The 10000-nt window shown below is 60.1% G+C and overlaps 2 non-coding genes and 1 pseudogene across 2 annotated transcripts in view; all 3 read right to left on the bottom strand.

Moving 5' to 3' along the window:
- LOC145274010 (large subunit ribosomal RNA) overlaps nucleotides 1-1909 on the bottom strand; it is a 5721-nt gene extending 3812 nt beyond the window's left edge. Inside the window, exon 1 of the ribosomal RNA XR_013866585.1 lies at nucleotides 1-1909. This exon is cut by the window's left edge and continues 3812 nt beyond it. This is a non-coding gene — a ribosomal RNA (large subunit ribosomal RNA).
- Nucleotides 1910-2504: 595 nt separating this feature from the next.
- Nucleotides 2505-2662, bottom strand: LOC145274016 (5.8S ribosomal RNA). Its single transcript, XR_013866590.1, has one exon. It is a non-coding gene; the product is annotated as a 5.8S ribosomal RNA (ribosomal RNA).
- Nucleotides 2663-3057: 395 nt separating this feature from the next.
- Nucleotides 3058-5428, bottom strand: LOC145274009 (small subunit ribosomal RNA; annotated as a pseudogene).
- Between the last annotated feature and the right edge of the window lie 4572 nt (nucleotides 5429-10000).

The following is a 10000-nucleotide window of genomic DNA, read 5'->3' as shown; positions in this document are numbered from 1 at the left end:
GTCGGCCGAGTCGTACTCGGAAAAAGGGGAAACCGACCCGGGGGTGATGCGCCCGCGCGCAGCGCCTAAACTCGACGACAAAATAGGACTAGTTCAAGCCGCGGGATCTCACCGATGGGCGGAAGGAGGATATGGAAGCTGGCGCCCGGCAATTCCCCTTTTTGGAAGATGCGCCGGTCCCCTCTCGGGGAGGAGGGAAAAACAACCGCACGTCAGCCACGAGCCTTCCCTCTCCTATCTCTCTCGGGAAGAGAGAAAAAAGGAAAAGTTGCGGGCACCGCAGCAGCGACGGCGGAAGGCCGAAAACGCCGCGCCGGCGGGATCGGGCACGGCTCGGAGGCGGGTGAGGCGAGGAGAAGACGACGGCACGAGACCGACGACACCCCCCGACGACCCCCGGACGACTTTGCCACGACACCTCTCCCGATCGACGCCCTCCTACACGCTCTCTCGCTTTCGCTTCGCCTTCGGGGTTAGTCAGAGGTGGCCCCTACGACTCGCGAACGGCCAGGACTCCTCGGTCCGTGTTTCAAGACGGGTCGGGTGGGTTGCCGATGCACGTCGCTGACCCGGGGTGGCGGGCGGCTCGAGTAAAAAAGCGTCGCCGAGCGACCTCTCCGGAAACGGAAACGGGCGCGGGCGGGGTTGCCCCCGACAAGAACCCGAAACGTCGGCGAGGTGCGTGACGGCGAGGCCGCGCCAGTCCTATCCCGCCTCTCATCGCGCACGCGCCCGAGACGGTGGGGCGCCTAAGGAGCGACACACAGAGTGCGTCGCCCGCACGCGACTTCCGGCGGGATCAAAACGGACCGGCTCGCCACGTGTAACGGATCGTGTCAGATTTCCTCCGTTCCCGGCAGAAAGGGGCAGTTACGTTCGCGGGCCCGACGGCCGGTGGCCCCCGACTTCACAAGGTGGGAAGACGGGGGTTTTCAGGGTGATGAAACGCCTGCCGCCTACGGAAAAAAACCCGCGTGTTCGACCTGCACGCCGGGAACGGGTCGCGACGACGGACCGGAGGGGAAGTGCGTCCGGTGCCGGCCGCGCGGAGGTCGCGCCGAAGCGCCCGCGCCATGATTACGCCGAGCGATGAGAAGGGGACGGGTGCAGCGGAGTCGCGCGCGGAGGGAGCAGGAGGAAAGAAGAAGCGGCGGCGACGGATGCGGCGGGTTAGGGCCCGGCGGCAGCAGCGATCGAGAGGACGAGTCCCCTCCGTCGCAGCCAACCGACGCAGCCACCTACCGACGCCGCGGTCGTCACCACGTTTCCCTTCCCGCTATCCACGCGGCCCGTCTCCTTCGTCGGCGACGCGGGCACAAAAGCTGGCCCGCGGAGAACGAGTTCCCCGCGGACACGACGAACGACGACCTGTGCCGCGACGGCCTCTCTTTCAAGAACACACATCGAGTTTGGGCTCGAGCCTAGGCAGCACCGGACTGAGTCCCCCCGCGATCGCGGTGAGCGGTCCCACCCGTTTACCCCTGGGCGGTTTCACGTTCTCTTGAACTCTCTCTCCAAAGTTCTTTTCAACTTTCCCTCACGGTACTTGTCGACTATCGGACTCGTCCCGGTATTTAGCCTTGGATGGAGCTTACCACCCGATTTGGGCTGCGTTCCCAAGCAACCCGACTCTCGGATCGAAGGCCGTCGCTCGCCGTCCGCACCGAATGGGCCTGGCACCCGCCGCGGGCGGCCCCGATCGAGGGAACTCCGAACTATGCGAGACGAAAACGAACGGCTGCCTTCGACCCATGCGCCACACGTCCCGAAGCCTTTAACTTGCGACGGGATTCGGCGTTGGGCTTCTCCCGGTTCACTCGCCGTTACTAAGGGAATCCCGGTTGGTTTCTTTTCCTCCGCTTAGCGATATGCTTAAGTTCAGCGGGTCGTCTCGTCCGAGCCGAGGGCGGCGGTTTTTAGTAGAGTGTGGTGTTTGGAGGAGAGGAATCTCGATCGGTACCCTCCGTGTGACGACGGCTGGCCGATATAGCGCCCGTCCGACCGAAAATGAAGAAGCCAACAATTAAAAAAAAAGCGTGGGTCCTCCCCATCCGACGTTGCCTACGACGCGGCCACCTTTTTACGGTGCGACGGCCGTGCTCGTCGCGCTGCTCGAGGCGTCGCTGAGAGACACCTTCATGAGGCAGAGAGCGAGACGAGCAGGCGGCGCTTACGTCGGCAGTCGGTTAGGTCGGTGCTTTTTTTTTTGTTTTGTTCTCCCTTCGGCTGCTTTCGGACAGACTCCTCCTGCTCCTCCTCCACAGTGTTTCTTCACGCGGTCGAAAAGGGAAAAGACTCCGCGGTCTGCCAGCGGGAGACGAAGGAGGAGGCCGGAGAGGGTTTTAAAAAAAAAAAAGACATTGAAAGGAGTCAATTCTTTTTTTATTTTTCTTCCCCCTCGTCACTCGCTCCTGCGACGTCCCGGTTACCACCGTGCCGAGGACCGGGCGGGCACGGGGACGGCAAGATGTCGTTTCGTTAACGGAGAAAGACATGTAACGTTCCGCCTCTCGACCGGACGTGGCCCCGAGACAAGGGATCTCGGGGCCGCAATGTGCGTTCGAGGTGTCGATGTTCACTGAGTCCTGCAATTCGCATCAGTTCTCGCGGCTGGCCGCGCTCTTCATCGACGGACGAGCCGAGTGATCCCCCGTCCAGGGTTCAGCACTTGGGTTTTTTATATTAGTTTTTGTTTATATAGATTTAGTAGTGTGCGAGGAGGTCTGTGCGAGGAGGCGTGACGGCATTGCAATGTCGCGAGTAGTTTGTTTTTAGCTAGCGGCGGTGGCACAGCGGCTGCAAAAAAAACAAAAAACGATAAAGCGGCGACAAGGCAAAGAAGAAGCGGCCATCACTTGCGGTGGGCGAAAAAACAAACAGGTGGTAAGACGCGGAAGCAAGCAAGAAGAGCTGGGGCTTTAAAAACCTCCGCGTCACCACAAATCTATCTCTCGCTCCGCCTTTTATAGGTTTGTTTGCGCGCATTCGAGGCGTTGACGCCGACAGACAGAGGAGGTAGGCCGGAAAACAACAAACCAGTCTCGAACGGGAAAACGGTAATGATCCTTCCGCAGGTTCACCTACGGAAACCTTGTTACGACTTTTACTTCCTCTAAACGATCGGGTTCGGTCGTCTTCTCCAGGCATCGAACGCCGAGGCGTAGATGCACGAGTGTCGTGACGGACACGTCGCGCACTGCCCGGCGGCGTCGTCGGCCAGATCCGAGGACCTCACCGGACCGTTCGATCGGTAGTAGCGACGGGCGGTGTGTACAAAGGGCAGGGACGTGATCGACGCGGGCTGTTGACCCGCGCCTACCGGGAATTCCTCGTTCACGGGGTTGGTTACAGGCCCCGATCCCTATCACGGGAGGTGGTTCAGAGGTTTCCCAACCCTCTCGGGCCGGGGCGAAGTCCCCGCTGATACCTCCAGTGTAGCGCGCGTGCGGCCCCGGACATCTAAGGGCATCACAGACCTGTTATCGCTCCGCCTCGTGTGGCTTTCTGCCACCCGTCCCTCTAAGAAGTGCGTGAGAAAACCGACCCGGACCCGAGCGCCACGGAGGACGCCGAGCCCGCCGTAAAAATCACTGACATCGGCGCACTAGTTAGCAGGCCGGAGTCTCGTTCGTTATCGGAATCAACCAGACGGATCGCTCCACCAACTAAGAACGGCCATGCACCACCACCCACCGAATCGAGAAAGAGCTATCGATCTGTCAATCCTACCGGTGTCCGGACCGGGTGAGTTTTCCCGTGTTGAGTCAAATTAAGCCGCAGGCTCCACTCCTGGTGGTGCCCTTCCGTCAATTCCTTTAAGTTTCAGCTTTGCAACCATACTCCCCCCGGAACCGAACTCTGGTTTCCCGCAGGCTACCCGCCGGGTCATGGAAGCGAACGCCGGCGGATCGCCGGTCGGCATCGTTTACGGTCGGAACTACGACGGTATCTGATCGTCTTCGAACCTCCGACTTTCGCTCTTGATCGAGGAAAACGTGCTTGCCACACGCCATCGCTGCAGTTCGTCTTGCGACGATCCAAGAATTTCACCTCTAACGTCGCAATACGAGTGGCCCCGACCGCTCCCTTCGATCATTGCCTCGCCGTAGACGGAGACCGACAGACGTAGACGAGGCCCTCTTCCATCATTCCATGCTTATCGTATGCAAGCTTGAACAGCCCGCTCTGAGCACTCTAATTTTTTCAAAGTGAACGTACCGGCCGCCGCGGACACTCGGTTAAGAGCACCCTTGGAGGAGAAACCGCCGACCGCAACACGCGCGCAGACAAGACACGAAGCAGGGACTCGGAGCGGACCGGGGGGTTCAAAAAAAAAGAGGAACGCGCGGAAAGGGAGAGGGAGAGAAGCGCGGGGGTCAGAGTGCGGGGATGCGAATGAACACACCCAAACACACACACGTAGCACCCCCCCGTTAGACTACTCCCGGAACCGAACCGACGACCACTTGTTTTTTTTTTCCCGGATCCCGATCACGACCTCCTCGTCCACCTCGCCGGCAGGACCGCGTGGCGGGTATGCTAGCGGTTGACACCGGCGGAAAGGGCCGGGAATGCGAACGGACGACCAAAGTCAACGACGGACGATGGCGCCGCCGCCCCGGGGCCGCTTGCGCGACCACGAACCCGAGTTCGGACTACGAGCTTTTTAACCGCAACAACTTTAATATACGCTACCGGAGCTGGAATTACCGCGGCTGCTGGCACCAGACTTGCCCTCCGGTTGGTCCTCGTTAACGGATTTGAAGTGTACTCATTCCGATCGCAGGGCCTCGACAGAGTCCCGCGTCGTTATTTTTCGTCACTACCTCCCCGTGCCGGGAGTGGGTAATTTGCGCGCCTGCTGCCTTCCTTGGATGTGGTAGCCGTTTCGCATGCTCCCTCTCCGGAATCGAACCCCGATTCCCCGTTACCCGTAGTAACCACGGTAGGCACTTAACCGACCGTCGACAGTTGATAGGGCGGACCCTCGAGAGACCCGTCGCCGGGCGTGAAAGCTCGTGCGATCGACCAGTGAGTTATCCAGAGTCACCAAAGCGGAGCGCGCCGCCCTATGAGCCCCGCCACCGAACGGACCCGCGAGCGGGAACGCCGACGACGGGAGGACGGAATGACGCGCATCGGTCTCAGTCTAATATGTAGCGCCGCGACCCGGAACGGCCGACGCGGGTGCCAGCGCGCGAGGCGTGGCGACGACGGCGCGCCGACCGATCGCGGCCTGTGTCACATGTATTAGCTCTAGAATTGCCACAGTTATCCATCGCCTCCGAGGAGGAATACGGTCCCGAGGATTAGGTCCGGTTCCTGAGCCATTCGCGGTTTCGCCCGTTCTAATGCGTGGCGTGAACTTACACTTGCATGGCTTAAGCTTTGAGACAAGCATATGACTACTGGCAGGATCAACCAGGTATCGTTGGAATTTGGGACTTTGTTTCGACAGAACGACAGACCGACCGACCGACCGACCGACATAAGACAGACAACTACAACGACGGGCACGTGTTTATTTGTTTTTCGAGGAGGTTCGCCGTCAGTAGAAGCGCGCTGCCCGCGCTGATGGCCTCTTTTTTGTTTCTCCCCTGACTTGGACCGAGACCGAGACTCAAAGAACGAAAGCGACCAACGTCGACAACAACAACGACAACGGCACCCTTGACAGCGATACATACGACAAACGACAAGCAGCACGACGGCAGTGCACACGGACATCGAGGGTCAAGGTGCAGACTGAACTCGCCGAGGTCGTCGTCATCGTGGTCGCCATCGATTCCGTCTCGTCGTCGTCGTCGTCAACGTCCACGTCACAGCCGGCCGAGAAGAGAGAACAGACGACAGCGTCGACAACAACAACATCGACAACGGCACCCTTGACAGCGATACATACGACAAACGACAAACAGCACGACGGCAGTGCACACGGACATCGGAGGTCAAGGTGCAGACTGGAATCGTCGAGGTCGTCGTCATCGTGGTCGCCATCGATGCCGTCTCGTCGTCGTCGTCGTCGTCTTCGTCGTCGTCGTCGTCATCAACGTACCAACCGACCGAGACGAGAGAGCAAGCAACAACGTCGACAACAACAACGACAACGGCACCCTTGACAGCGATACATACGACAAACGACAAACAGCACGACGGCAGTGCACACGGACATCGGAGGTCAAGGTGCAGACTGAACTCGTCGAGGTCGTCGTCATCGTGGTCGCCATCGATGCCGTCTCGTCGTCGTCGTCGTCTCCGTCGTCGTCGTCGTCGTCGCCAACGTCAACGTCAACATCACAGCCGTCATCGGGGAGGAGCTGGACCAGGGCAGCGGCGGCGTAAATTTTCCCGTCACCTTCGTCGTCGCCTTCGTCGACCGACCGACCGACCGGCGTCGTGTTCGTGCTCGGAAAACCGAGGAGAGACAACGTGCACATGGCGCGTTCTCGCAAGCGGCTCCTCGGTCCGATTTTTTTGGGCGGCTTTTTCGAGCTTTTTTTTTTTCTCACCCTTTCGTCCGTGCGACGGCGAACGTTAGGGGAAAAAAAAAAAAAAAAAAAACGACAACAACGCGGCGGACCGGGCGAACAACATCGTCGACACACACGACATTGACGACCGGTCCCCCTTTTCACAATCGCATCGAGATAAAAACGAACGAGTCCGATTCGAGCACCGAGTCGCGAGCGGGAGGACTGTCGGTGCAAGTATCGATCACTGACGTGAGCGCTTCGCCGGACAGAGGATGGCTCATCCGGCAGCCGTGCAAATCGACGGTATGGGAAGAACGAACAAGAAGAGCAACGACTTGATCGGCGGCTTGGGAACTGCGGACGGTGAAAACGGGTTAATCGACTGCGACCACGACTGCTCGATCGATCTTCTTTGGCGCTAACAAAGGTGGAGGTGGCGCAAGAAGGGACTAGCGCTATCACCGTCCACGTATCAGAAGATGCGGCGGCAGACGTCGACGCTTATGCGTTGTCGGACGAGAAGTCGCTGCAGCACGTGTACCGCGAGCGGGACGTCCAAGGTTTTGCCAGACGGAAAGAAATCGGGTGTCAGCGAACGTTCACACGGCTGTGAGATCGGACGCTGACAGGAGTAGGAGGCGGCAGGCAGGCGGCGGTTACGGCGGCGGCGCCTGCTGCTGCTCATCCTCCTGTTTGCTGCGGCGACTTCCAGGACGGGAGAGCATCGAACAACGTACGTATGGTTACAAGGGGATCAGGATCTACATAGTGCATCCCCCGCGGCTATTTTTGTTTGTTTGTTCGCTCGTTCGTTAATTCGTTCGTTCGTTCGTTCGTTCGTTACAATGTACGTTTTTCCGTTCGACGGCGGCAGAGAGCGGCGGCGTTTCTCCCTAATCCGGAGGATTTATCGGTCGCACAGCGATGGGTCGTTCGGCCGATCATCGAAAGATTCGCAGGTAGTGGTTGAATGGCAGAACGGCAGCAACAACAGCGGCGGCTGAGAGCGGCGAACGCTGAGGCGGAAGCAGAAGCTGCAGCAAACGTATCGGCTAAACATGGTGGACATAGATATGGCTGACGACGCGGGTACCACGACGACTATGGAACCAGGAAAAGGAGCCGTTAGTTGTTCCAACATATCGTTCGACACGTCGAGCAGCCCTAGGTCCACGGAGAAGCACACACACGTACCACGTATTATAACCTAACGACGATGAGCGGGCGCACGGTTGGCAGGAACGAAGGCGGCGGATCAAAACAAGTTGGAGCGCGGGGCGACAGCGATAACGGTGACAGCCCTAGGCGGCGGAGATGCCACTTTCTGACGCCTTTGCGACAAGCCCGTAGAGACGTTCCGGACCACCACGAGGCAAAGAGTCGCTGCTCCGACGAACCGACACACCAAAGTGTGCTTCCTACCGAACATGTTTTATAAAACTTTCAAACTGGAAAACCCCAGAAATGGTGTTGGTATTTGTCCAGACCCACCTCCGACACCTGAAAATGGTGGTCAAAAAAAACGTCGATTATACGAAGCGACATTTCTGGTCGGCGATTTTCCAGTTTTACGCCTACTGCCACATGGGGATGTCGGTAGGCGTCGCAAAGTGCCTTCTCGTAGGCTAGGCACACCAGGACTTTGTCATTTTTTTCCCCCTCGACATTCCTGGTCCGGTCTATTCCGATTTTACACCTACCGCCATGTGGGGGTGGCAGTAGGCGTCGAAAAGTGCCTTCTCGACCGCTAGCGACACCACTACTTTATCGAGCTCTGGAGGCCCGCACACCGACCCGGGGGCCGCGGAGTCGACCCCGGGGGCCTCCGCCTCTCGCCGCCGCTCACTTGGACGCCTTCCGCAACCTGTGGTCCCGCTCGGGGCCGCCGGGAGCCTCGCCGACCTGACCGGTGTCGGTAGGCGTCTGGAAGCGCCCGGCCGACCTGGACGAGGTCCCCCTGGCCCCCGGGGGACACCCCTTAGTTGGATGGGGGTGCTGTCCCGGGCACACATGCAACCCGCGGCCGCCTACCGACAGCCCCCGTCGCTCGATCGCTACTCCTTTCCAACATATGTCGGAGAAGCCGGGCGGTTGTGAAACCCCAGAAATGGTGTTGGTATTCGTCCAGACCCACCTCCGACACCTGAAAATGGTGGTCAAAAAAACGTCGATTATACGAAGCGACATTTCTGGTCGGCGATTTTCCAGTTTTGCGCCTACCGCCATGTGGGGGTGGCAGTAGGCGTCGAAAAGTGCCTTCTCGACCGCTAGCGACACCACTACTTTATCGAGCTCTGGAGGCCCGCACACCGACCCGGGGGCCGCGGAGTCGACCCCGGGGGCCTCCGCCTCTCGCCGCCGCTCACTTGGACGCCTTCCGCAACCTGTGGTCCCGCTCGGGGCCGCCGGGAGCCTCGCCGACCTGACCGGTGTCGGTAGGCGTCTGGAAGCGCCCGGCCGACCTGGACGAGGTCCCCCTGGCCCCCGGGGGACACCCCTTAGTTGGATGGGGGTGCTGTCCCGGGCACACATGCAACCCGCGGCCGCCTACCGACAGCCCCCGTCGCTCGATCGCTACTCCTTTCCAACATATGTCGGAGAAGCCGGGCGGTTGTGAAACCCCAGAAATGGTGTTGGTATTCGTCCAGACCCACCTCCGACACCTGAAAATGGTGGTCAAAAAAAACGTCGATTATACGAAGCGACATTTCTGGTCGGCGATTTTCCAGTTTTGCGCCTACCGCCATGTGGGGGTGGCAGTAGGCGTCGAAAAGTGCCTTCTCGACCGCTAGCGACACCACTACTTTATCGAGCTCTGGAGGCCCGCACACCGACCCGGGGGCCGCGGAGTCGACCCCGGGGGCCTCCGCCTCTCGCCGCCGCTCACTTGGACGCCTTCCGCAACCTGTGGTCCCGCTCGGGGCCGCCGGGAGCCTCGCCGACCTGACCGGTGTCGGTAGGCGTCTGGAAGCGCCCGGCCGACCTGGACGAGGTCCCCCTGGCCCCCGGGGGACACCCCTTAGTTGGATGGGGGTGCTGTCCCGGGCACACATGCAACCCGCGGCCGCCTACCGACAGCCCCCGTCGCTCGATCGCTACTCCTTTCCAACATATGTCGGAGAAGCCGGGCGGTTGTGAAACCCCAGAAATGGTGTTGGTATTCGTCCAGACCCACCTCCGACACCTGAAAATGGTGGTCAAAAAAAACGTCGATTATACGAAGCGACATTTCTGGTCGGCGATTTTCCAGTTTTGCGCCTACCGCCATGTGGGGGTGGCAGTAGGCGTCGAAAAGTGCCTTCTCGACCGCTAGCGACACCACTACTTTATCGAGCTCTGGAGGCCCGCACACCGACCCGGGGGCCGCGGAGTCGACCCCGGGGGCCTCCGCCTCTCGCCGCCGCTCACTTGGACGCCTTCCGCAACCTGTGGTCCCGCTCGGGGCCGCCGGGAGCCTCGCCGACCTGACCGGTGTCGGTAGGCGTCTGGAAGCGCCCGGCCGACCTGGACGAGGTCCCCCTGGCCCC

The sequence above is a fragment of the Euprymna scolopes genome, unplaced genomic scaffold (genome assembly GCF_053919585.1).
Source record: "Euprymna scolopes isolate OS-2025 unplaced genomic scaffold, ASM5391958v1 sca240, whole genome shotgun sequence".
Lineage (NCBI taxonomy): Eukaryota > Metazoa > Mollusca > Cephalopoda > Sepiida > Sepiolidae > Euprymna > Euprymna scolopes.
The sequence above is the reverse complement of the archived record's forward strand: the minus strand, read 5'-3'. Positions and strand labels throughout refer to the sequence as shown.